The sequence below is a fragment of the Pinus tabuliformis genome, chromosome 9, assembly GCF_031772625.1.
Source record: "Pinus tabuliformis cultivar Carrire ecotype Pingquan chromosome 9, CPIR1, whole genome shotgun sequence".
NCBI classification, from domain to species: domain Eukaryota; kingdom Viridiplantae; phylum Streptophyta; class Pinopsida; order Pinales; family Pinaceae; genus Pinus; species Pinus tabuliformis.
Genome location: NC_142307.1, coordinates 1442359440 through 1442382807, shown reverse-complemented (window position 1 = coordinate 1442382807; position 23368 = coordinate 1442359440).

The window sequence follows — 23368 nt, the reverse complement described above, 5'->3', positions numbered from 1 at the left end:
CTATCAGAATGTGCCTTTCAGCAATCGGTCTATCATACTTGTTGGTGATCTTGGCCAACTACCTCTTGTGAAGGACATCCCGATGTATGTTGGGACATCGCGTGACAATGCCCTTTGGTGCACCTTTGACACGGTCGTCACATTATCTACCATCTTTCATCAACAGGGGACTGACCCTCTTCAAATTGCATTTCGCCAATTGCTCATGAATCTCATAAATGCAACACCAACAATCGAAGACTGAAACCTTCTCATGTCAAGGACAAATTCCTTTTTGTCAAACAATGAGCAACAGGAATTCGACAATCCAATCCACCTAGATCCAACCAACCTAGTTGTCGCATTACATAACAAACAAATTCTCAAAAAATTGATCATGTTGATTGCATGATGCTATGCAAAGAAAAGGAACCACAATCCTACTCGTACACACGAAGATAATGAACAGTTGGATGAAAAAGTTCTTATTTGCAATGAACATCAGGTTTTCCTCACATGTAACTTGTGGGTGGAAGAAAGTCTTGTAAACAGAGCACTTGGAAAAGTAGTTTCCATTTTCTATGCACCTGGATCAAAACCCCCTCAATTACCATCATTTGTTGTTGTTGATTTCTTCCAATACAAATCCCCGCCATGGGATGCCTTCAAACCATCTTATGTTCTAATTCCCCCAATAACACAAGGCTCTCGAATGCAACTTCCACTTTGAATGGCATGGGGTTTGACTATACATAAATTGCAAGGGATGACATTACCAAAGGTGAAAATGGACATTGGCAACACAAACCGAGAAGGCTTAACATTCACTGCCATCTCCAGAGTTCGCATCTTGGCTAATCTTCGCATATCTCCACCATTTTCCTTTAGTCTCTACTCCTGCATGCAAGGCAATGCTTACATCAAACGAAGGCAAAAAGAGGAATCCATGCTAGCATCAAAGTCTTTACAACCACCTATAGTCTGATCGCTCCAACTAGCCCCTTCTAATTTCATTTGAGTAAGCATACTTTTGATTCAATTTCACAATAGTTGCTGTGAAACTTAGTTTAAATTCCAAAAAAAACCCTCTTTCTAAAAAAAATATAATGTGCATTTGTGTTTGGAACAAAAAAAATGAACAAAATTTACAAGTTCGCATTCTGATGATTGATCTGAGCATGGTTTTACAACTCTACTTCAAATCAAATACTTTCAAAATGCTCGACAGGGAGAAACAAAAAACAAATATGTTGTCACTCACTAGAAAATCTCTTTCAGTTGTCCAAGAAGTAACTTACCATAGAAGTTGAAAGCCATTTTTCCAAACACCAAAAGGACTCAAAAGCTACTCTGAAGAAGATTTCCAAACTATTGTGGTGAAAAATACAACACCCCTATTTTGATTGTATTATTATCATAATAATAATGGGGACCGCTATGTAATTGCAATTGCCTTTTGGATAATTTGTTATTTCTTTTTTCCTTATGTTGTCTAGTTTTATTTTTCAATTTTACTTAATCTTATTTTTAAAGTTTCTTTTTATTATTCATTAATTACAATAAATGAAAGAAATAGCCCCAGAGTTTAGGACTTATATTGTTGTCCGACTTTAACCCTTTTATATTGAACCAACATTAAATCTGCACTTTGATTAATAACACATTGTCGCAGTATTTAACTAATACTTTGAAAAGATTTCAGTCAAAGTTCACAAAAAAATATATAACACACATGTTATATAATGAAATCATATTAGAGGAATTGCATATCAATGTTTTGGTAATGTACCACCCCTCCAAACCTTTGATCGCCAATATAGTGTTACCTCCGATCTCCGATTTGTTTAGAGCTCCTAAACACGGACCAAAATATGGGTATGAAATTCATTCAAATAATATCGCGTATGATTTATGATATGAAAAATAATAATAATAATAATAATAATAATAATAAATAATAATAAATAAATAAATAAATAATAAAATAAAATAAAATAAATAATAAAATTAAAAATAATATTAATAATAATAATAAAATAAATAAATAAATAAGTTAATTATCATCAACATCCTTACTGAATGTTAATTATCAACAACAACAAAAATATTTCTAGATTTGTATTAAAAAAATTTAAAAAATAAATAATAATTATCATCAACATCCTTACTTAATGTTAATTATCAACAACAACAAAAATATTTGTAGATTTGTTAAAAAAAATAAAAAAAAAGTTAATTATCATCAAAATCCTTACTGAATGTTAATTATCAACAACAACAAAAATATTTGTAGATTTGTAAAATTCTAATTCTAATTTAAGCTACATTATTTCCCAAATATTCCCTTTTTTGCATCTAGTTTCTTCCCATGTAACTTTTCAGTTCAAATTTAAATTTAAATTAATTATATATAGTAGAGATGGGAACCAAATGAAACGATAAAATAGTCAAAATGATAATATCAATTTCTTAAAATTGTATCCTTTGACGAAATTAAGAAACGAAAAGGAGATGCAAGAATTGCATTAAACTCTTTAAATAATAGTTTTTGTTGTTATTTCAATTTACTAGCCTTATAGACAGAAATGTATCCCTTAACCTTCTTCATGTGTTCCACAATATTATACTCAATGGTATTAGAGACTACAAGGTTCTTGGATGAGTGAAGGATATATGAATGTGAAGCTAATGAATGTATATCAAACTAAAAAAATAAATATAAACAAAGCCTTGTAATATCTATCCAAGGACAATGTATCATTAATATATGTGACTTACAGATCTTTTCACTTATAGAATTATAATCTAGATCATCAAACCATTCATGAATATAAAACGAGTAATGATAGTTGCTTTAATTAAATAGTTAATTACATTAGTTGATATAAAGCACTGCACATATATGATACCATTGTTCGTCTATATACTTAAAAGATTTTGATTAAAACACATCAATCGTGATAATGGTCCAATCACATCCAATAACATATATGGCAAAGTTGAAATAAAGTAGTAATTCAACTCATAAACATAGCATCAACATACAAATAATAGCACGTGATACACATTCACTCTTCTCATATGTAGAATCACAATGGTTCTTCTTTCTATTAAGACTTCTTTACAGCTACAGTAGTGCAAACAAAAAGGTTTCTCACACAAAATCAGAACCCCCTTTCTTCATAATAATGAAGCAAATTTATAGTTTTAAATCAAAACTCAAATATAGAAAAGTCCATAACATGTTGGGGTCGTTCAAACAAACCACACTTAAAATAAAAATAAAAGCTAATGCTAGAGTGTTATTCCAATAACTTGATCAAGGCTTGGAGCAAGATTGCTCTGCCATTCGCTATTGAAGTTTGCGTATATTTGGCATTGGCTTCAATTCAGGTGGATGTTGAGGGATAATGTGCATCCATGCAGTGAATAACGCATCATTAAGTGCTGGCAGAAAGTGACTAGTTGTATTTGCAAGACACCTCAGCATCAACCATTGCCCATGTGGTTTGACTAGGAAATGCCAATGACATTCCAACTCAATCTTTGATAGAGCTTTTATTCCCTCAGAATTCTTCTTTGATGATCCTTGCCAAGATTTTGTTAATAATTTAACATCGGGAAAAGTATCTTCTGGACAGTTCAAGATTAGATTTTCCTACAACAACTTGTCATTGATTGATTCAGTGATGTTGCTAGATATGTTCCTGGCACTATAGATTTCCATCTCCGCATTTTTTAGCCTTATCTCCCATTCTTGAAAGGCAATGTCTTTATGACGTTCTTCCATTTTCAGGAGATTAACTTATCGCCCCTCAGAGTTGTTATGCCAGTCAATGAAATCAAATATTTTCTCTTTAACTTCCTTGCGATATGTCCTTGGATCGAACAATTGATTCAAAGTGCATCCGCTGATTGGCACATGTCTTCGACAATGGCCAGCTTTTGGCAAAATAGAACATGTTGATGAGCGAGTAGGTTATTCAGCTCCCCTGCTTCTTTCATGAATTCTGCCATCTCAGGATTAACCTTTAGTTGCTCAATCTTGCGCTCTAGCTCCTGTATATGGTAATCTCGACTCTTTATGTCAGATTCATATTGAATCTTCAGGCCATCGAAACTAGTTTGCAATTGTGCAAGTTGAGCTTGCCATTGGTGAACGATTCCTTTCTTTTCATTTTCTAAATTTTGTTCAAGATGCCTTATTCTATCATCTTTCTCCCTTAGGAGTTGTTGCACTTCTATGGCTTTGTCAATTATTACACTAGCATAGGCTCCTACATATTGTGATAGTCTCCCAAGATCTTCACCAGGGTGGCTTGGGCATCTTTCCACAATACTTGAAAGGAGGTATTTCCAGGGACCAAATCCTGCCTTTGTTCAGTCCTTCTCCTCTTTCTCTGTCTGTTGACTACTACTCTGTGTTTGGGACTGTAAAATATGTCCAGAGGAGGAATCTCCTCAATCTTGAGAACGACCTCAGAGGTCGGAAAAACTGGGATCATTTCCACATCATCAGTGTCCATAATTTCTTTAGAAGCCTCAATAGTGAACGAGGTCTTCTCAGTAATTACACCAGTCTGAGTGATCTCTATCTGGGAGGGAGTTTGTAGTTTTTAGGGTCAGTCTCTTTAAGAAACTGATCCCAAATCACATCCATATTTTCTTCTGTCGTAACCTTCTGTGTCTTTGATTGGGAAGCTGCCAATGTTTGAGTTGCATGAGCTACATCTTGACTCTGAGTTGTGCTCATTTCTATCTCTTATTTTGTGCTCTGTTGATTTAGTTTCAATAATTCATTGGGCAAGTGGGAAATCTTTTTAACCCTGTGTTGATGAAATTGCACTAATTCCTTAGGGGTAAGTCGTGATGCTGCTGCTTTTTCAACTTGTGCATAATTTAAGGCCGATTCAAAAAGATCTTCAAATTTATCAGGCTCGTTTGTAAACTACCTGATCTTTGCCTGTGTTGTAATATTTTTGGCAGTATCATTGGGATCATACTACCGATTTGGAATGGTTGGAAAGTTCATCAGCTAGATTTCCTCCATCTCCTTAGTAGCATGTTTGAAATTATCTTCTAAGGAGTAGACTCCAAAACGAAAGGGGACACTAGGTCACAATGTCTTTTTGCTTTCTCTCATGACCTTAGACAGGCCATTTCCCACAATCTGATAAGTTATTTCCTGAGCTAGGAGCTTATTGAGGACATATAGGGGAAACACATGAGGGTCTGAAAGGCTACCAAAAACTCGAATATATGTAAATGATTCCTCCCCAAACCATCTTCCAACTAATAACAGGTCATTGTTTCCTTTAGCAGAGATTCTAGGGCACTCCTCATTGAAAACAAACTGGTGGATAGGAAGCACGACACCATGGCTAATCTTGTAAAAATGGGGTTGTTATTTTGACTCCAAGAGGATGTTACGGTAAAAGTGAATATGCAAAGGGCCTTGACTAGTCCATTTCCATCCCATGGATGGGAAATCTGAAGTGAAACAAATACAGTCCATAATATAGGAACTCATGTAGAATGGGGGAACAATATTTTCATAGAGTAAAAAAAAATGCGCTTCTTCCTATACTCTAGGATTTGCGTACTTAAGTTATTAGATAAAATAGTTCCCTAGTCCGACAGCTCCAATCAGGGGTACTGTTGAAGGCTAAAAAATCTTGGCCTCAACATCGGGGAAAATCACTTGGTGAGGAACTTAGAGCAACTCATTTTCCGTTTGAGATGGTGGCTCTGACTGGGTTGGTGGGACCAGTTTCCCTTAAAAAGATAAATGAAAGGGGATAAAAGAGATATAGTTCTAAAGGCTGATGGATGTATGTAAAACATAAATGAATATAATTAAAGGCCTTACTATATCAATCCCGAGACAATATATCTTCTATATATGTGACTTAAAGATTTCACTCATAATATGACAATGTAGATCATCAAACCATTCATGAATATAAAATGAGTAATGATAACTAATTTAATTAAATAGTTAATTAAATTAGTTGATATAATTCACTGCACATATAAGATATCGTTGTTTGCCTATACACTTAGAATATTTCGATTAAAACACATCAATAGTGATAATTGTTTAATCATATGCAATAACATATATGACAAACTTGAAAAGAAATAATAATTCAACTCACAAACATAGCATCAATATATAGATAATAGTACCCGATACACATTAACTCTGCTCATAAGTAAAATCAGAGTGGTTCTTCTTTCTATTAAGACTTCTTTTCAGCTATAGTAGTGCAAACCAAAAGCTTTCTCACAAAAAACTAGAAACCCTTCTTCATAACATTGAAGGGGATTTATAGTTTGAAATCAAAACTCGAAAAGTGTTGAAAAGTGTGCAACAAGAAATGCTTGTTGAGAGTGCAACAAGATCATGGAGCTTAGTGAAAAGAGTCGCCTTCACTAAGTGGGCCCGCAGGCTATTTTTGGCGCAAGTCTATTTTTAGACTATGTCTATTTTTAGACATATGGATCATGTCTTTGGATTGCAGGTTGTTGTTTATGGATGATTGGTCAAGTTGGGAAAAATAGATGGACTTCTATTTTTTGATGAAAGTGTGAGTGATCACAGTGTGAGTGATCAAAGTCTATTTTTAGACTGGCTGTCAAAAAATAGAAAAGTCAAATATTATTGTCTCATAATAATATTTGGACTATAAACTTGATCTTATTCTCTTGGAGCACTTCAGTTTGAGCTACAGATGTAGCCCATGCAGCTGTCAGAAGGAAGTACGCTTTTCTTATGAGTCAGTTGAGTTGTTGCATGCATGACTTCAGTTAGAACTCAATCAGTTGAGTTTGGTGGAGTTGATTGTGGAGTTGATGGAGTTGTGTTCAGTTTGACTTGGTTAAACTAGTTTTAGTTAGTCTAACTGCAGATAGACTAATGATGAGTTGTTAAACTAATTATTAATTCACAAGTTATTAACTCATAATACAACTATAGAATACATCAGTTAACTCAGTTGCATGTCAGTGCATGTTCAGTTCAGCAGGGACAGGTGGTAGAGAATCAGATTGCTATCAGTTGTGACTATAGTTGTGCACCAGATCTTGCACAATCAAGGGATTGAGTATGCCAATGAGTTTGCTCACGTATTTGCCGAGTATTGTAGCCTTTTCTCACGTCCAAAAAAGTGTGAGTGATTATTTTGAGGTGAAATGCGAGTTTGGTAAGCCTTTCTCATCAATTCTTGAGCAGGTATTGAGCAGTGGAGGCAGGCAAGCAGCAGGGGAGATTTGGAGATCAGATCTGAGCTGTATTGTGTGTAACAGGTGGAGCTGGTACTGGATTTCTTGTGATAAGCATTGTACTTTGTAATGTTACATGATTCAATCAATATAATATACAGATAGTGTGGGGCTTTTAGCGAGATGCTTTCCCCGGGATACATACTGTGTTAATGAGTTTGATTGATGCTTCTATGTGCACCTGTGAATGTTTCTGCTTCTGTAAATTGATGATCAATGTAGAGGAGTTTATGTATTGTGTATGTATTCCGCAATAGTACATGATCAGGATAATCTCCATTGAATATGTGTCATATTTTTCAAAATTTCTACAAAAAGTTCCACAAAATGTTGGGCGGTATAACAAACCACACTTAAAATAGAATACAAGATAATAATAGCTTTTTGTTGTAACAACTTTTATAATGACTGGGAGGAGGACTTCTTTGCCATTCGCTGTTGAAGCTCGCATATGTTTGTCATCGACTTCAATTGAGGTGGATGATGAGGATCAATGTGCATCCGAGCAGTGAATAATGCATTGTTGAGTGTTGGAAGAAGATGACTAGTGGTATTTGCAAGACACCTCAGCATCAACCATTGACTATGAGGTTTGACTAGGAAATGCCTATGGCATTCCAAGTCAATCTTTGATAGGGCCTTTATTCCCTCAACCTTTTTCTTTGATGATTCTTTCCAAGACTTTGTTGGCAATTTTACATCGAACAAGGTATCTTCAAGGCAGTCCAAAATGAGATTAGATTGCAATAGTCTATCGTTAATTGATTCGGTGATCTTATTTGATATGTCCCCGACGCTATAGATCACCATCTCTGCATGTTTAAGCTTAACCTCCCATTCTTGAAAGACATTGCCTTTATGAGATTTTTCTATTTTGGGGAGATTGGTTGATCGGCCCTCGGAGTTGTCTTGCCAATCGATGAAGTTGGAAATATTTTCCTCTACTTATCTGTAATATGTCTTCAGATCGGATAGTTGATCTACAAGTGAACCACTCGATTGGAATAGGTCTTAGATAATTGCCAACTTTTGAAAAAATACAACTTGTTGTTGAGAAAGTAGGTTGTTTAGCTCTGCTGCTTCTTTCTTGAGCTTTGCAACTTCTGGATTGGCCTTTAGTTGCTCAATCATGTGTTGCAGCTCCTGTGAATGGGAATCTCAGCTCTTCATATCAGATTCATATTCAATTTTCAGGCCATAAAAACTGGTTTTCAATTGTGCAAGTTGAGCTTGTCATTACTGAGTGACTCCCTGCTTTTCACTTTCCAAACTTTGTTCAAGCTGCCTTATTTTCTCATCCTTCTCCCTGAGGAGTTGTTTCACTTCTGAGGCCTTATCAATTGTTGCACTAGCATAAGCTCCTGCATACTGTGATAGTCTTCCTAGGTCTTCAGTCGGGGTGACTTGGGCGTCTTTCCAGAGTACTTGAAAGGAGGCATTGCCAGGGACCAAAGTCTGGCTTTATTCAGTTCTTCTCCTTTTCCTCTGTTTGTTGACCACTGCCTTATGCTTCAGACTGTAGAATACATCAAGAGGAGGAATCTCCTATATTTTCAGAACGACCTCAGAGGTCAAAAATACTGGGATGATCTCCAAATCATCAGTGTCCATAGTTTCCTTTGAAGCCTCAACAATAAACAAGGTATTCTCTTTGTTTTAAGGAGGTTTCATATTTTTGGGGTCATATTGTTTGGAAAATTGTTCCCAAATTTCTTCCAGATTCTTGTCTGTTATAACTTCCTCTAACTGTGATGAAGAAGAATCCTTTGTCTCTTTAGTATGAGCTACATCTGAGACCTATGATGTGCTTACTCCTTTGTCATGCTCTGTGCTCTACTGATTGACTTTTAATAACTCTGTGGGCAAGTGGGAGATCCTTTTAGTCCTATATTGATTGAATTGAATTACTTCTTCGGGACTGAACTGCACTATTGTGTCTCTCTTAACCTTTGCATAGTCGGAATCCAACTCAAACAGGTCATCAAATTTATCAGGCTCATTTGTGAATTGCATGAGTTTTTCCTAAGTGGTAACATTCTTGGTTGTATTAATGGGATCTAACTGCGAATTCAAAATGGTTGGAAAGTTCATAAGCTGGATTTCCTCCATTTCCTTAGTAGCATGCTTCAAATTCTCAAGGGAATAGACACCACAACGAAAGGGAAAGACAGACCACATTGTCTTTTTCTTATCTTTCATGATCGTAGATAGGTCATTTCCTTCAGTCTGATGGTTATTTCCCGGTTGAGGGGCTTGTTGGGAATATATATGGGCAACATATGTGGGTGTGCAAGGCTACAAAAAACTCAAACATAGGTAAAGGACTCTTCTCCAAACCATCTGGAAACTGATAAGAGGTGCTTGATGGCTTCAGGTGAGATTCTAGGGTATTTTTCATTAAAGAAAATTAGTGGATTGGAAGCACAAATCCATGGATAATTTTATAGAAATGGGGCTGATATTTTGACTCCTAGAGAATACTATGATAAACGTGGATAGGCATAGGGTCTTGTATGGTCCATTTCCATCCCAAATATGGGAAATCAGAAGTAAAGCAAATAACATCCATTACATAAGCACTCATGTAAAATGGGGGAACAATTTTTTCAGAAAAAATTGTGTTTCTTCCTATAATCTAGGATTTGGATACTTAAATTATTGGATAGAAAAGTCCCCTATGTAGAAATTTTGAATAATTTAACACATATTCAATGGAGATTATCCTAATCATGTACTATTGCAGAAAACATACAGAATACATAAGCTCCTCTACGTTGATCATCAAAATAGTAGCATCAATAACAGTAAAACATCAAGAGCATTCACACATTAACACAGTATGTATCCCGGGGAAAGCATCTCGCTAAAAACCCCAACTATCTGTATATTAATGATTGAGTCATGTAACATTACACAGCATAATACTTCTCACAAGTATCTCCACCTCTGTTACACACAATACAGCTCAGATCTGATCTCCAAATCTCTTCCACTGCTTGCCTGCCTCCACTGCTCAATACCTGCTCAAGAACTGATGAGAATGGCTTACCAAACTCATTTTTCACCTGCAAAATAGTCACTCACTCTTTGTTGGACGTGATCATAAGCTATAATGTGGGCAAATACGTGAGTCAACTCATTGGCATACTCAATCCCTTTATTGTGCAAGATCTGGTGCACAACTATAGTCACAACTGATAGCAATCTGATTCTCTACCACCTGTCCCTGTTGAACTGAACATGCACTGACATGCAACTGAGTTAACTGATGTATTCATTAGTTGTATTATGAGTTAATAACTCGTGAATTAATTAATAACTAATTCACCCAACTCATCTCTAGTCTATTTGCCAGTTAGACTAAATACAACTAGTTTAACAAAGCTAAACTGAACACAACTCCATCAACTCCACAATCAACTCCACCAAACTCAACTGATTGAGTTCTAACTGAAGTCATGCATGAAAAAACTCAACTGACTCATAAGCAAAGCGTATTTCCTTCTAATAGCTGCATGTGCCACCTCTGTAGCTCAAACTGAAGTGCTCCAAGAGAATAAGATTAAGTTTATAGTCCAAATATTATTGTGAGATAATAATATTTGACTTTTCTATTTTTTTGACAGCCAGTCTAAAAATAGACTTTGATCACTCACACTTTCAAAAAATATAAGTCCATCTATTTTTCCCAACTTGATCAATCATCCATAAACAGCAACCTGCAATCCATAGACATGATCCATATGTCTAAAATTAGACATAGTCTAAAAATAGACTTGCGCCAAAATTTGCCTGCGGGCCCACTTCGTGAAGGCGACTCTTTTCACTAAGCTCCATCATCTTGTTGCAATCTCAACACTCCCTCTCGACAAGATATGGATTATCAGCAACCCCTATCCTGCCTCGGTGGTACTCGAATTTGCTCCTGGTGAGAGCCTTCGTCAGAATATCAGCATCCTGATCCTCCCTTGGAATGTATGAAAGTAACATGATCCTCCGCTGCACACAATCTCTGATATGATGGTACCTGATGTCAATATGTTTAGATCTATCATGAAATACAGGATTAGCCGAGAGTTTAATGCAACTCTGGTTATCACAGTAAATCACAGTAGGATCCAAATGAGAACCGAACAAACCAACTAGCATCTTCCTCATCCATATAGCCTCGCATGCAGCCAAACTTGCTGCCATATACTCGGCCTCCGCTGAACTGAGTGCCACGGATCTCTGTTTCCTGCTGTACCAAGAAACTGCTGTCGATCCAATACTGAAGACCCCTTCTGATGTGCTCTTTATGTCCGTTGGGCTCCCTGCCCAATCTGCATCCGTGAAGCCACATAGCTTCACCTCATCCTCATGTCTGTACCACAAACCATATCCCGATGTGCCTCTCAAGTAGCACAATACATGCTTGCCCGCCTTCCAGAAGAGCTTGGTAGGCTTAACCATAGCTTGTGAAAGCTGGTTAACTGCATAACATATATGAGGTCGTGTATTGACCAAATACATCAGCGACCCCACCAACTGTCGTTAAACAGTGGCATCCACTTCTTCTCCCGAAGTGGCATCCTCCTTACTCCAACCTCCAGGAAGAGGAGTATCAACAGGCTTGCAGCCATGCATGTTGAACTTATCCAGTATCTCCCGAGCATACTTGCCCTGAGAAACAAACAGTCCACCACTGCGCTGCCATATTTCCAATCCCAGGAAATAGTGAAGGAGGCCCAAATCCTTCATCTCAAACTCTGTAGCAAGATCCTTCTTGCATGACAGTATCAACAACTCATCACCCGTTAGAATCAAATCATCAACATACAGTACAATGATAAGCAACTTACCCTCCACCATAATCTGGTATAGGTTCGGATCCGCCTCGCTCTTGGAGAATCCAAGTCCTGTGAAATAGCTGTCTATCCGTGTGTACCAAGCACGTGGTGCTTGCTTCAACCCATACAGCGCTCTCTTGAGCCTGCACACATGTGACTCGCTGCTGAAGACTTCAAAGCCTTCGGGTTGCTCAATGTACACCTCCTCCTCAATGACTCCATTGAGGAACGCAGTCTTCACATCCATCTGATGAATGTGCCATCCCATCTGCGCTGAGAGAGCAAGAATCGTCTGTATGGAAGAATACCTTGCGACAGGTGCAAAGGTCTCCTCATAATCGATCCCCTCAATCTGTGAAAAGCCTCGGGCAACAAATCTTGCCTTGTACTTCTCCACACTCCCGTCAGTTGCCTGCTTAACTTTGTAGATCCATCTCGAACCCACCACTGATTTCCCTTCCGGTCTAGGAACAATCTCCCATGCACTGTTTCTAACAATAGAATCATACTCTTCCACCATGGCGTTTACCCATGCGGGATACTCCACAGCTTCCTCGAAAGAGGATGGCTCAGTCACAACACACTTGCTCATAAGAGCCATGTATCCAGTGTACCGATCAGGTGACTGTCTCTGCCTGCGTTGGGCTGTAGGTGGTCCTACAACTTTCTCTGCATCTTGAGCCAGTCGCTCAGCTTCTGTCAAGCGCTTTCGCCCTCTGATGGTTGGCGCTACATGAGTGGTATCTTCCACTCCATGAACGTCATCCTGTGGCTGATCCACGTCCTGAAGCTCATCCTTAGGAACTAATAGCTCCTCATCTGCATGCAAGTGTAGCTCCCTCTCAAGCGAACACTTCATGGCTTTCTCCTCCTGAAATTTTATATCCCGTCGCACAACAGTTTTACCATTGTCTGGCAAATACACACGATAGTTGTGGGGCGTATCAGTGTACCCCACAAATATCCCAACCTCTGCGGTCGGCTCCAACTTCTTCCTGGCATCCTTCGTCACATGCATGTAAACGTTAGCACCAAAAATCCTCAAATGAGAAAGATCAGGCTTCTTACCAGAATAAGCCTCCTCAGGTGTACTCATGCCAAGTATACTATGAGGACAACGGTTCTGCACATAAACTGTTGTATTGCATTCTTCCGCCCACAAGTGAAGGGGTAGGCCCTGGTCATGCAACATTGCCCGTGCAGCACCCACAATCGTTCTGTTCTTCCGCTCAGCTACCCCGTTCTGCTGTGGGTTATGGGGAGCTATGAGCTCTCTACGAATCCCTTATGTCTTGAAGAAATCTTTGAACTCGTCCGAGATGTATTCACCACCATTATCGCTCCTAAGAGCCTTCACCTTCTTCCCCGACTCCTTCTCGACCAGTGCTTTGAATTCACAGAACTTTGAATATGTCTCGCTCTTCTTCTACATGAAGAAGATCCAGCACTTACGAGAGAAATCATCAACAAAAATCACATAATACCTGTGTTTTGCTGTCGAAGCAAATGAGAAAGGTCCACACACATTTGTGTGAATTCTCTCAAGGATCGTCGTGGCGTGACTATCCTTCTCGTGAAAGGTGGTTTTCACAAACTTCCCCAAAGTACACCCCATGCACTGATCTGACTGCGCAAGTGTGCCTTTAGGAAGCCCTGTAGTGATCTGCTGCAGTATCTTCAAGGCTCCATGGTGAAGGTGACCCAATCTCCTGTGCCACAACTCGCCATCATCCCGGCTCACCAATCCTTTTCCCTTGCCTGCCATTGCTGTGCATCCATCTACATGCAACTGATAAAGGTTCCTCACTCGAACCCCTATCTTCCGGGTCTCACCAGTTGTCTTGCTGCGCAAGAAGGCCTTTCCCTCGCTGAAAACAACATCATACACCTTGTCTTCTAACATCGCCACTGAGATGAGATTCTTCTTCAATCCGAGAACATGCATGACTTCCTTCAATACAAAGGGTTTACCAGACTCCCTCTCAAAGGAAATGGTACCGATACCGGTTGCACTGTATCTACCATCATTGCCCATCTCGATGTGCACTCCAAGATCTTTGTCCTCTAGATCGGAGAACAAATCTCTATCTCCCGTCATGTGAAAAGACGCACCACTGTCCAAGAACCACACTGATCCCATCACACTTGAAACCAAGCATGCGATCAATGAAAAATGAAGCTCAAACTGAGAAGCTAAGGCCTCTCCCCCTGTAGATCCAACAGCTTGCTTGTTCTTCTTCTTCTGCGGACAATTTGTGGCATAGTGTCCGTGCTGGTGACAGTGAAAACACTTCACCTTGGACATGTCCTGCTTCTTGCCTTTCACACCGGAATGAGAAGCTTTCTCGTTCTTCCCCTTCTTTGCTTTGGCAGCCAAAGCGCAATTCTCTTCATCAGATGCCTTTGATGAAGATCCATTCTCACCTTTATTGTTACTGAGTTTATCCTTGAGCGCCAGGTCGCTCTTGCTTTGGAATAACATTCGCAATCCGTTGAAAGACATTTTCAACAACACTGCTGCAAATTCGAATTCCACCAGCAACCAACTCAACTGCTTCCGATCTAGAATTCGTGAGAACACAATATTTCTCGTACAGAGATTGACTGTATGGGCCTTCACCGGATATCTCACCTTCCAAAGAAAGGATGAATCCAGAGGCTACCTGGCCCGATTACAGACTCTGCCTGAAGAAATAGAATATAAACACTTCCTGAATAATAGATCTGATGATCAACAGCTCTGATACCATGTAGAAACTTTTTCTACAATTATCTAGCTCGCTCTGATACCATGTAGAAATTTTCAATAATTTAACACATATTCAATGGAGATTATCCTGATCATGTACTATTGCAGAAAACATACACAATACATAAGCTCCTCTACGTTGATCATCAAAATAACAGCATCAATAACAATAAAACATCAAGAGCATTCACACATTAACACAGTATGTATCCCGGGGAAAGCATCTCGCTAAAAACCCCAACTATCTGTATATTAATGATTGAGTCATGTAACATTACACAGCATAATACTTCTCACAAGTATCTCCACCTCTGTTACACACAATACAGCTCAGATCTGATCTCCAAATCTCTTCCACTGCTTGCCTGCCTCCACTGCTCAATACCTGCTCAAGAACTAATGAGAATGGCTTACCAAACTCGTTTTTCACCTGCAAAATAGTCACTCACTCTTTGTTGGACGTGAGAACAAGCTATAATGTGGGAAAATACGTGAGTCAACTCATTGGCATACTGAATCCCTTTATTGTGCAAGATCTGGTGCACAACTATAGTCACAACTGATAGCAATTTGATTCTCTACCACCTGTCCCTGTTGAACTGAACACGCACTGACATGAAATTGAGTTAACTGATGTATTCATTAGTTGTATTATGAGTTAATAACTTGTGAATTAATTAATAACTAATTCACCCAACTCATCTCTAGTCTATTTTCCAGTTAGACTAAATACAACTAGTTTAACAAAGTTAAATTGAACACAACTCCATCAACTCCACAATCAACTCCACCAAACTCAATTGATTGAGTTCTAACTGAAGTCATGCATGCAACAACTCAACTGACTCATAAGAAAAGCGTATATCCTTCTGACAGCTGCATGTGCCACCTCTGTAGCTCAAACTGAAGTGCTCCAAGAGAATAAGATTAAGTTTATAGTCCAAATACTATTGTGAGATAATAATATTTGACTTTTCTATTTTTTTGACAGCCAGTCTAAAAATAGACTTTGATCACTCACACTTTCAAAAAATAGAAGTCCATCTATTTTTCCCAACTTGATCAATCATCCATAAACAGCAACCTGCAATCCATAGACATGATCCATATGTCTAAAAATAGACATAGTCTAAAAATAGACTTGTGCCAAAATTTCCCCGCGGGCCCACTTAGTGAAGGCGACTCTTTTCACTAAGCTCCATCATCTTGTTGCAATCTCAACACCCTTGTCCACAACATTGCTATCACAAGTTGCATCAAGAAGGGGTACCCACTGGTCTGAAAATTTTTAGGTATTGGTATAACCAAATAATCTACATGTCATGGCAGCAACATAACAATAGGGATCGACAAGAGAAACTATAAAATACATACTCTTATCCTCTCACTTGTTCTTGCTAGCATCTCTTCTCCATCCTTTGATGACTTCAGATTGATCCTGATTTTCCTTCATTAATTTCTCAATGAAGTCCTTATCATATTTCTTTTGAGGTGCCGACAACTAGTACATCTAAGTTAAATCTTTGTAGGTGAAAGAGTCGATGATCGTGTTCCTCTTGGTCATAAAGTTTCTGTTAACTATGTTTAGATGGCCGACAACCCATCTAATCATATCCATGTAAGGCACGGTGTTCGATCAAGCAGCAATTCTGTGGAGGAATGAATTGGCCAAATCACTATATGTAGTATCAGAAACTGAGTATGAATCTTAGGTTGTGGCTACTCTTTTCATGACTCTTGACTCTTCATATTTGAAAAATTTATACATGGCCTTCTAGGTATATGTTTCGACATCTGGGGTGCATGTGGTATTGGTAAATAATGCAAGAAATTTTGCAACCTCGTGGGGAGGAGCGACTCATTGTTGTTGAACAACAAGTTTCTTCCTGGGTTTGGTCGGCCAAGACATTTCTGCTGAATTATGCTTGTCGAGACTAGCCTGTCAAGAGAAAAACAAGAGTGAGAAGTAACTAACACTCAAAGTGAATAACTTAGAAAATAATTGATTACGAAATAATCCAAGACTTTTATGAATGAAATCTCAGGAAATCATTAGTAATAATGAAGGTGTTTATTCTATCGAAAACCATTAATTCTCCACATTAAGGCATTTATTGACAAAACTTGAATTCACAAGGGTCACATTGCATGTCAGCATATAGAAAAAATTTCTCTGCGAAAATTCATTGTTGCACCATTAAATCTTGAGATATTGTTTACCTTCGATAGGCTTATAGCGCATAGAGTTTTAGAATTATAGGCGGTAAGAATTATCAGAGGTTTCGCATCGACGATTTGATATCAGGGATTTGAAAGGATAATTGTCAATTAGAAAACCCCAATATGACAATTTCCATATAAGAGGCGGGGTATATCAGAGATCGGAGGTCGGAGGTGAGACAAATACATGAGGATAGGAGGATGGCGAAGTCGCGTATCGGAGAATGTTTTGAGAAAGGACATCGGAGATTGGAGGATTTGACATGGTGATCAAAATAAAAATGCTGATATTGAAACCTCGATATGCTACGTGGCAATCTTGTGAGATTGGACTTTTATTACTATACATAAATCATAACGCTTTATTATTTTAAGACTTTAGGAAACCCGATCAATACATATTTTAATCATATTTTTGTTAACGGGACATGTTGGAAAACTCTGATATTACACCTCCGAAGAGAGTTTTTTAAAGTGAAATCTAATGTTTAAGGCTTAAGCTTTGATATTTTGGTTCCGATAAGGGGAATCTCTTGATTCAATTAAGATTTTGAAGCAATAAAGCTAAGATTACCTTGCTTTATTGGATTTTTTAGGATGTATCCTTCTTTTTTTAAAGGCTCCCCATTATTTCTTAGTTCTATCATTAACTATAATGGGGATTGTTAAGTAGTACAACGGGTACCCATTGGTTTGAAAAATTCTGGGTGTTGTCATAGCCAAACAATCTACACATCATTGCAGCAACATAACAATAGGGTCCAACAATAGAGGCTATAGCATACATACCCTTGTCCTCACGCTTATGCTTGTTTGCTTCTCTTCTCCATCCTCAAATGACCTCACATTGGTCTTCATTTTCCTGCATCAACTTCTCAACGAAGTCTTCAGTGAATTTCTTCTGAGATGGTGGGAGCTGGTACATTCCAGACAAATATTTTGCAGTGAAAGAACCGATGACTGTCTTTCTCTTCATCGTGAAAATCCTCTATGTGATGTTCATATGATCAACGACCCATCTGATCATATCCATATAAGGCAATATACTTGTGCGAGCAACAATCCTATGGAGAAATGAATTGGCGACATCATTGTATATACTATCTGAAACAGGAATCGTATCCTCTGTTGTCACTATTTTTCTAGTCATTCTTGGCTCTTCATCTTAAAAAACATTATACATGGCGTCCCAGCTAGGGGTGCCAGAATCAAGGGTGCATGTGTTGTCAGAAAATAGTGTAGGGATTTCTGTGACCTCAAGAGGAGGAGCAACTCATTGTTGTTGAACGAGAATTTTCCTTCTGGGTTTAGTCGATTGCAACATTTTTGTTGAATCTTGTTTATCGGGACTAGCCTGTGAGGAAAAGATACAAGGGTGGCCAGCGAATACACTTACATCGAATAACTTAGAGCAAATGACCAATTATGGATGAATCCAAGACTTTTATGAGCCAAATATTCGACAATCGTTAGTATTAATGAAAGCATTTAGAATATCGAAAACCATAAATTCACTGCATTTCACCATTAATTGACACAATGTGGATCCACATGGGCTTTGATACATGTCAGCTTTATCGGAGAAATCAAATGCTTGTCCTACTAAAACTTGCGATATCGTTTACCTCTAGACCCGATTAATTTTATCATAACATATTTAATATAAAATTGCATCTGCCCTTAATCAGAGCTTTTGGAATGAGACCTCCCCTTAGATCCACTAATCTCCGATTGTGATATGTCTTGCGGACCCGATTGCCTTTATTATAACAACTTCAATGTAATATCACATCCACCATATCACAAATTTTGAAGCCTTGTCACTTTGAAACCTCTGATTGTGATACGTGTTGTAGACTCGACTGCTCCATCATAAAATGCCTTAATATAATATCACATATGCCATGTCACACCCTTCATATCGCAAGTTTTAAAGTCGTGTATCTGGTAATGGGCATTAAAAGTTGCAATCGTTATGGTGTAAATAATTAAATTGAATGGATATGGTGTAAATAATTAAATTGAATGGATATGGTGTAAATAAAGTCGCAAGTTGGAGGCTTCGGAAGTCTGGTCACGGACATTAAAACGAAAACGTCGCTCGTGAGATCCCAATACACCACGTGGGAGTTTTATGGGGTCGACCTCTTTATTACTATTTACATATATATGTCGCCTTTTAATTTATTTAGGCCTTAAACCTTTAAAATTTATTTGGGAAAGGTTTTAATTACCATTTTTCTTAAAAAGACTTTTTAGGATGTTCTAATATAATACCTTCGCGTCAAGGCTTTAAAGTTAAACTAAAGTTTATCTCTCTTTTTAATTAAGTTTTTTGGGGATCTTAAAACTAATATTTCCTTATCTTATTAGAAATGTTTGGATTATATCTTAAATTTTAGAACGGTCCCCATTCTTTAGTAATTATATTATTAACTATAATAGGGGGTTGTTTAGTTGTACAACACTTATGTAGAATTTAACTCAAATGTTGCTTTTACTTACTTCCATATCCCCCACTGCTCCTATTGGCGTTGCTTTGCACCTCTTGGTGCAAATGCTCGTTCGATAAATCATTATTTATTTAATTTTCTCTAGGAATAATTATTAAATCATCTTAATTATTCTTTGTCACATTTGACTAAATCCCCCAGGAATAATTAAATAAATCACTATTTATTTATTATTTCTTATTTCCATTATTGGAATAATTGTTAAATCACTATTTAATCATTATTTCAATTTCACACCATTCTTAATCCTCGTGAAATAATTAATAATTCATTTTATTTGCTAATTATTTCTAAATAAAGATATTTAACTATTTTAAATATTTTTTCCCTCTCTAATAAATATAATAAAATATTCCTAACTATTAGATCTTGATTTGGTCAATATTATTTTATTGTTCTCCATTTTCGAGATTAACTTAATACTTTGTTATAAATATGAGGGTTTTCCATTTGTTCTTCACCATGATCATTATCATCGTCACCATTATCGTCTCTTTTCTTTTGAGTTCCCATTTGAGTTATTCACATTGTTTAAGTTTTTCACATATTGAGAAACAAGATCGATTACTTAAGCATCAAGGACATCAAAGGATACCCTTTTTGTAGATCTCCTTCACTAGGTGTTATCAATAAAGAATTCGTTCAATTAAAGTCTTTCCATTTGGGTTATTGCATTGGATATCTTTACTGTTGTTTGCTATTATAGATCGTATATGTTTTTGTTGCAGGTTTTTCCATTTTTATTGCAGATCTGAATAGTAAGCAACCATCACATTATTGTTAGAATCACTTGTCACTTAGTGACTTAAGTGAAGTGTTTTTGGTACACCTTCCAAGAAATTTCACACTAACAAATGGCGACTTCACTGGTGTAATAACAATGTTCTTAGGTGACTGAAGTTTCAGTAAATTTCAAGGTTTTCTACAGTTATTTTTAGCCTCTCAATTTCTATTTATAGTATTATTTCCTTTTTTGTCAAATTTTCAGATTTTGGTGGTTTTCTAGTTCTTTCCACAGGTCACATGTACCAGTTGAGCAGGAGATAGAAAAATCTATGCAAGATCTGCCAACGTAGGTCCCGGGAGAAAAATACACTTTGCATCCCCTTATATGCATTCCAGATCACATTATTTGGCCTATAAACTAGGCTTTCCACTATTATAGGTCAGTACCTGTGTTTTGGTATTTTTCCAGAATTTTTTCAAAAAAAAATCAGAATTTCTGAGACTGTTGTCTACAGACTGGGTAGGGTACTTCACTTCTGTTTTCAGTCTCCCCTAGGCCTATATATGCTTAATTTGTCTCTTTGAGGAAGGAAAAAGCCCCCTAAGGTTTAGAGTACACCTCCACATTGTTAGGAAGAGATTTGTTGAGTGAGGAGTCTAGGGTTTCAACATTTTCAGCCATTGATTTTCAAAGTTTGATCCATTACTTTTCAACACTTTTGGATAGGTTTCTTTTACCTTTTCTCCCTTTAGAGTTTGGGTTTTCCTTTCCCCCCTTAGGATCCCCTTGATCATCCTAGGTTTTATAGCTTCACTTCTAACCTTTCGAGCATTTTTCACCTCTAATCGATGTTGTTTGTTTGCACCATTTACAACAGATTAGTGCCTCTAAATCTCAGTCCCTTGAATTTAGATATTTTAGGCCTTTTTATGTGTCTTTGAGTAGCTTGTTTTCCCTCTCTTGCTTGGCTTCTTGGTAACCCTTGTGGGTGGACCTTTGTGTGCTTGATTGGTTGTTTGTTTTTTGTCATTTTCATATTTATTTACAGTATTTCAACACTTTATTTTTAACAGCACATGGCTTCATAAAACATGTTCAATCAACTCATCCACTTGACACATTATTTTCACACACTCACACCCTAAGTGAACATGAGCTTGGTTAACACCGCCAAGCCAAGACTTGAAACAATACACCATCACTCTTTGTGCTTGCGACAGTCAACCCTCGTAACCCCTTGGCTTATATCACAACTTTCCAATCACAGTTGTTAGCAAGACTATCTCTATTCACTTTGAAGTCATCGATGCTCCCTTAGACTATAACATCCTTTTGGGTCGTAGTTATACCTATGTTATGTTAGTTGTCAAATTTGTAGTTCACCATAAGATGTGCTTTTCCCACAATGGAAATATCGTCACCATCAATCAGTTGACGTAATATGATCCCAAATCCCAGACTTCACCTAAGTCCAACATCTCTTTCATGACTGAAAATAAGACTGTCTTGTCCCTCACCAATGTCTCTCCAAGAGTCTATAAAGATTCTACGTTGCTTGGTGCTTATTATGCTACACCACCTAACCCTTTTGAGCCTAGTTGATCTAGTGTTTGCATGCTCCAAGCATCACGGTCCACCCACAAATGGTTTGGTGCCTTCACCACAAACAACACCTCTGCAACTTGTTGTTCCTAACTCAACTCAACCTTTCAGTACTACTCCGTGAGGATCATTTCCTTCTACTAGTGTCTCTCCTAATCTGTTTCGGCCTGAAACCATTCCCCCAGGTCTTGACCATCTCGGAGCAGTTCCTCCAGGCCATTATCCTTCTGGTCAGATATTGATTTTACTTCCCACCCCACCCTTGGAGTTTATTCTACACATGTCATGGCTACATTGAGTTTACCCAAAATTACCTTGGGGATCCTAGTCTAGTACATTGATCCTCCCACAAACACTCCCCCCAATCAACTCAAACCTTACACTGCTTTGACCCCGGTCCAACCTGTTGTTCCTACCCCTGCCTTTGCTTCAGTTCCACAACAACCTCAACATGAACCTACTCATGTTACGAAAGCATATGGCGAGGGGGGGAAAGCACATAACAAGGGAACCAAAGACAAGTCACCCCCAACAACTTCAGCTCCTCATAATCTGCCAAAGCCTATTTTGTGTGATGTTGTTGGTCATGCTACCAATAATTGTCCTTAACTCCCTCATGTCAAGAATGTGGTCTTTGACACCTTCCTTGATTCTAACATTCCTAGGGTCCATGTCACCTTACCTAAATCATCTAAGAAGAACATATCATTACGCACGAATCACCCATGTTCTTTCTGAAATAACTATGGCCATTATTCTTATCATTGTCCCCATCTCAAATATTTTCATGGTACATTTCAAGTGCTTTTCGAATTAAAGGTTGCTCATAGTGAGTCGACCTCTCCTCTACCTACAGATTTTGATCCCACTCCTACACTGGATCAAGAGGTCTCTCAAACACCCATTGTGATCCCTCCCCCTGATGTCGAGATAACAAATAGCACCGCTACCATTCTCTACCTGTCGTCATCCATGAGATCGATGCCTTGGAACTCCCTTGATGTCTCCTTTTCTGATTTGGTTGAACCTTCTTCAACGAACACCCCGGTCTCAACATCAGTAGATATTCCATCTACTTGTCATATGTCTCCCACCCTTGACGATGCGTATGTGAACCTTGTCTCTCATGAAGATGCCTCATGTAGCTCTTCTCCATCATGTGGTCCCTCTTCCTCCAGTCCCCCCAACTTCAATTTTGATTTTGATGAAGACATCATGGAAGCCATGACCACCCTTGATGATCCTTGGTATGGCGACATCCTTGCCTATCTGCGAACCCAAAAAAATTCCCACCATCTTCCTTATGATGATTGATGTCAAGCCCCTTGCTATTTCCTTGTTGGTGACGATCTTCACTGTCACAATGTGGACATTGTCCTTCATCATTGTCCCATCCATTCATTGTCTTCTTGTGTCTTTCAAATGGATCCATCATCCACACATTTTATCGGTTATGCCAATGGTG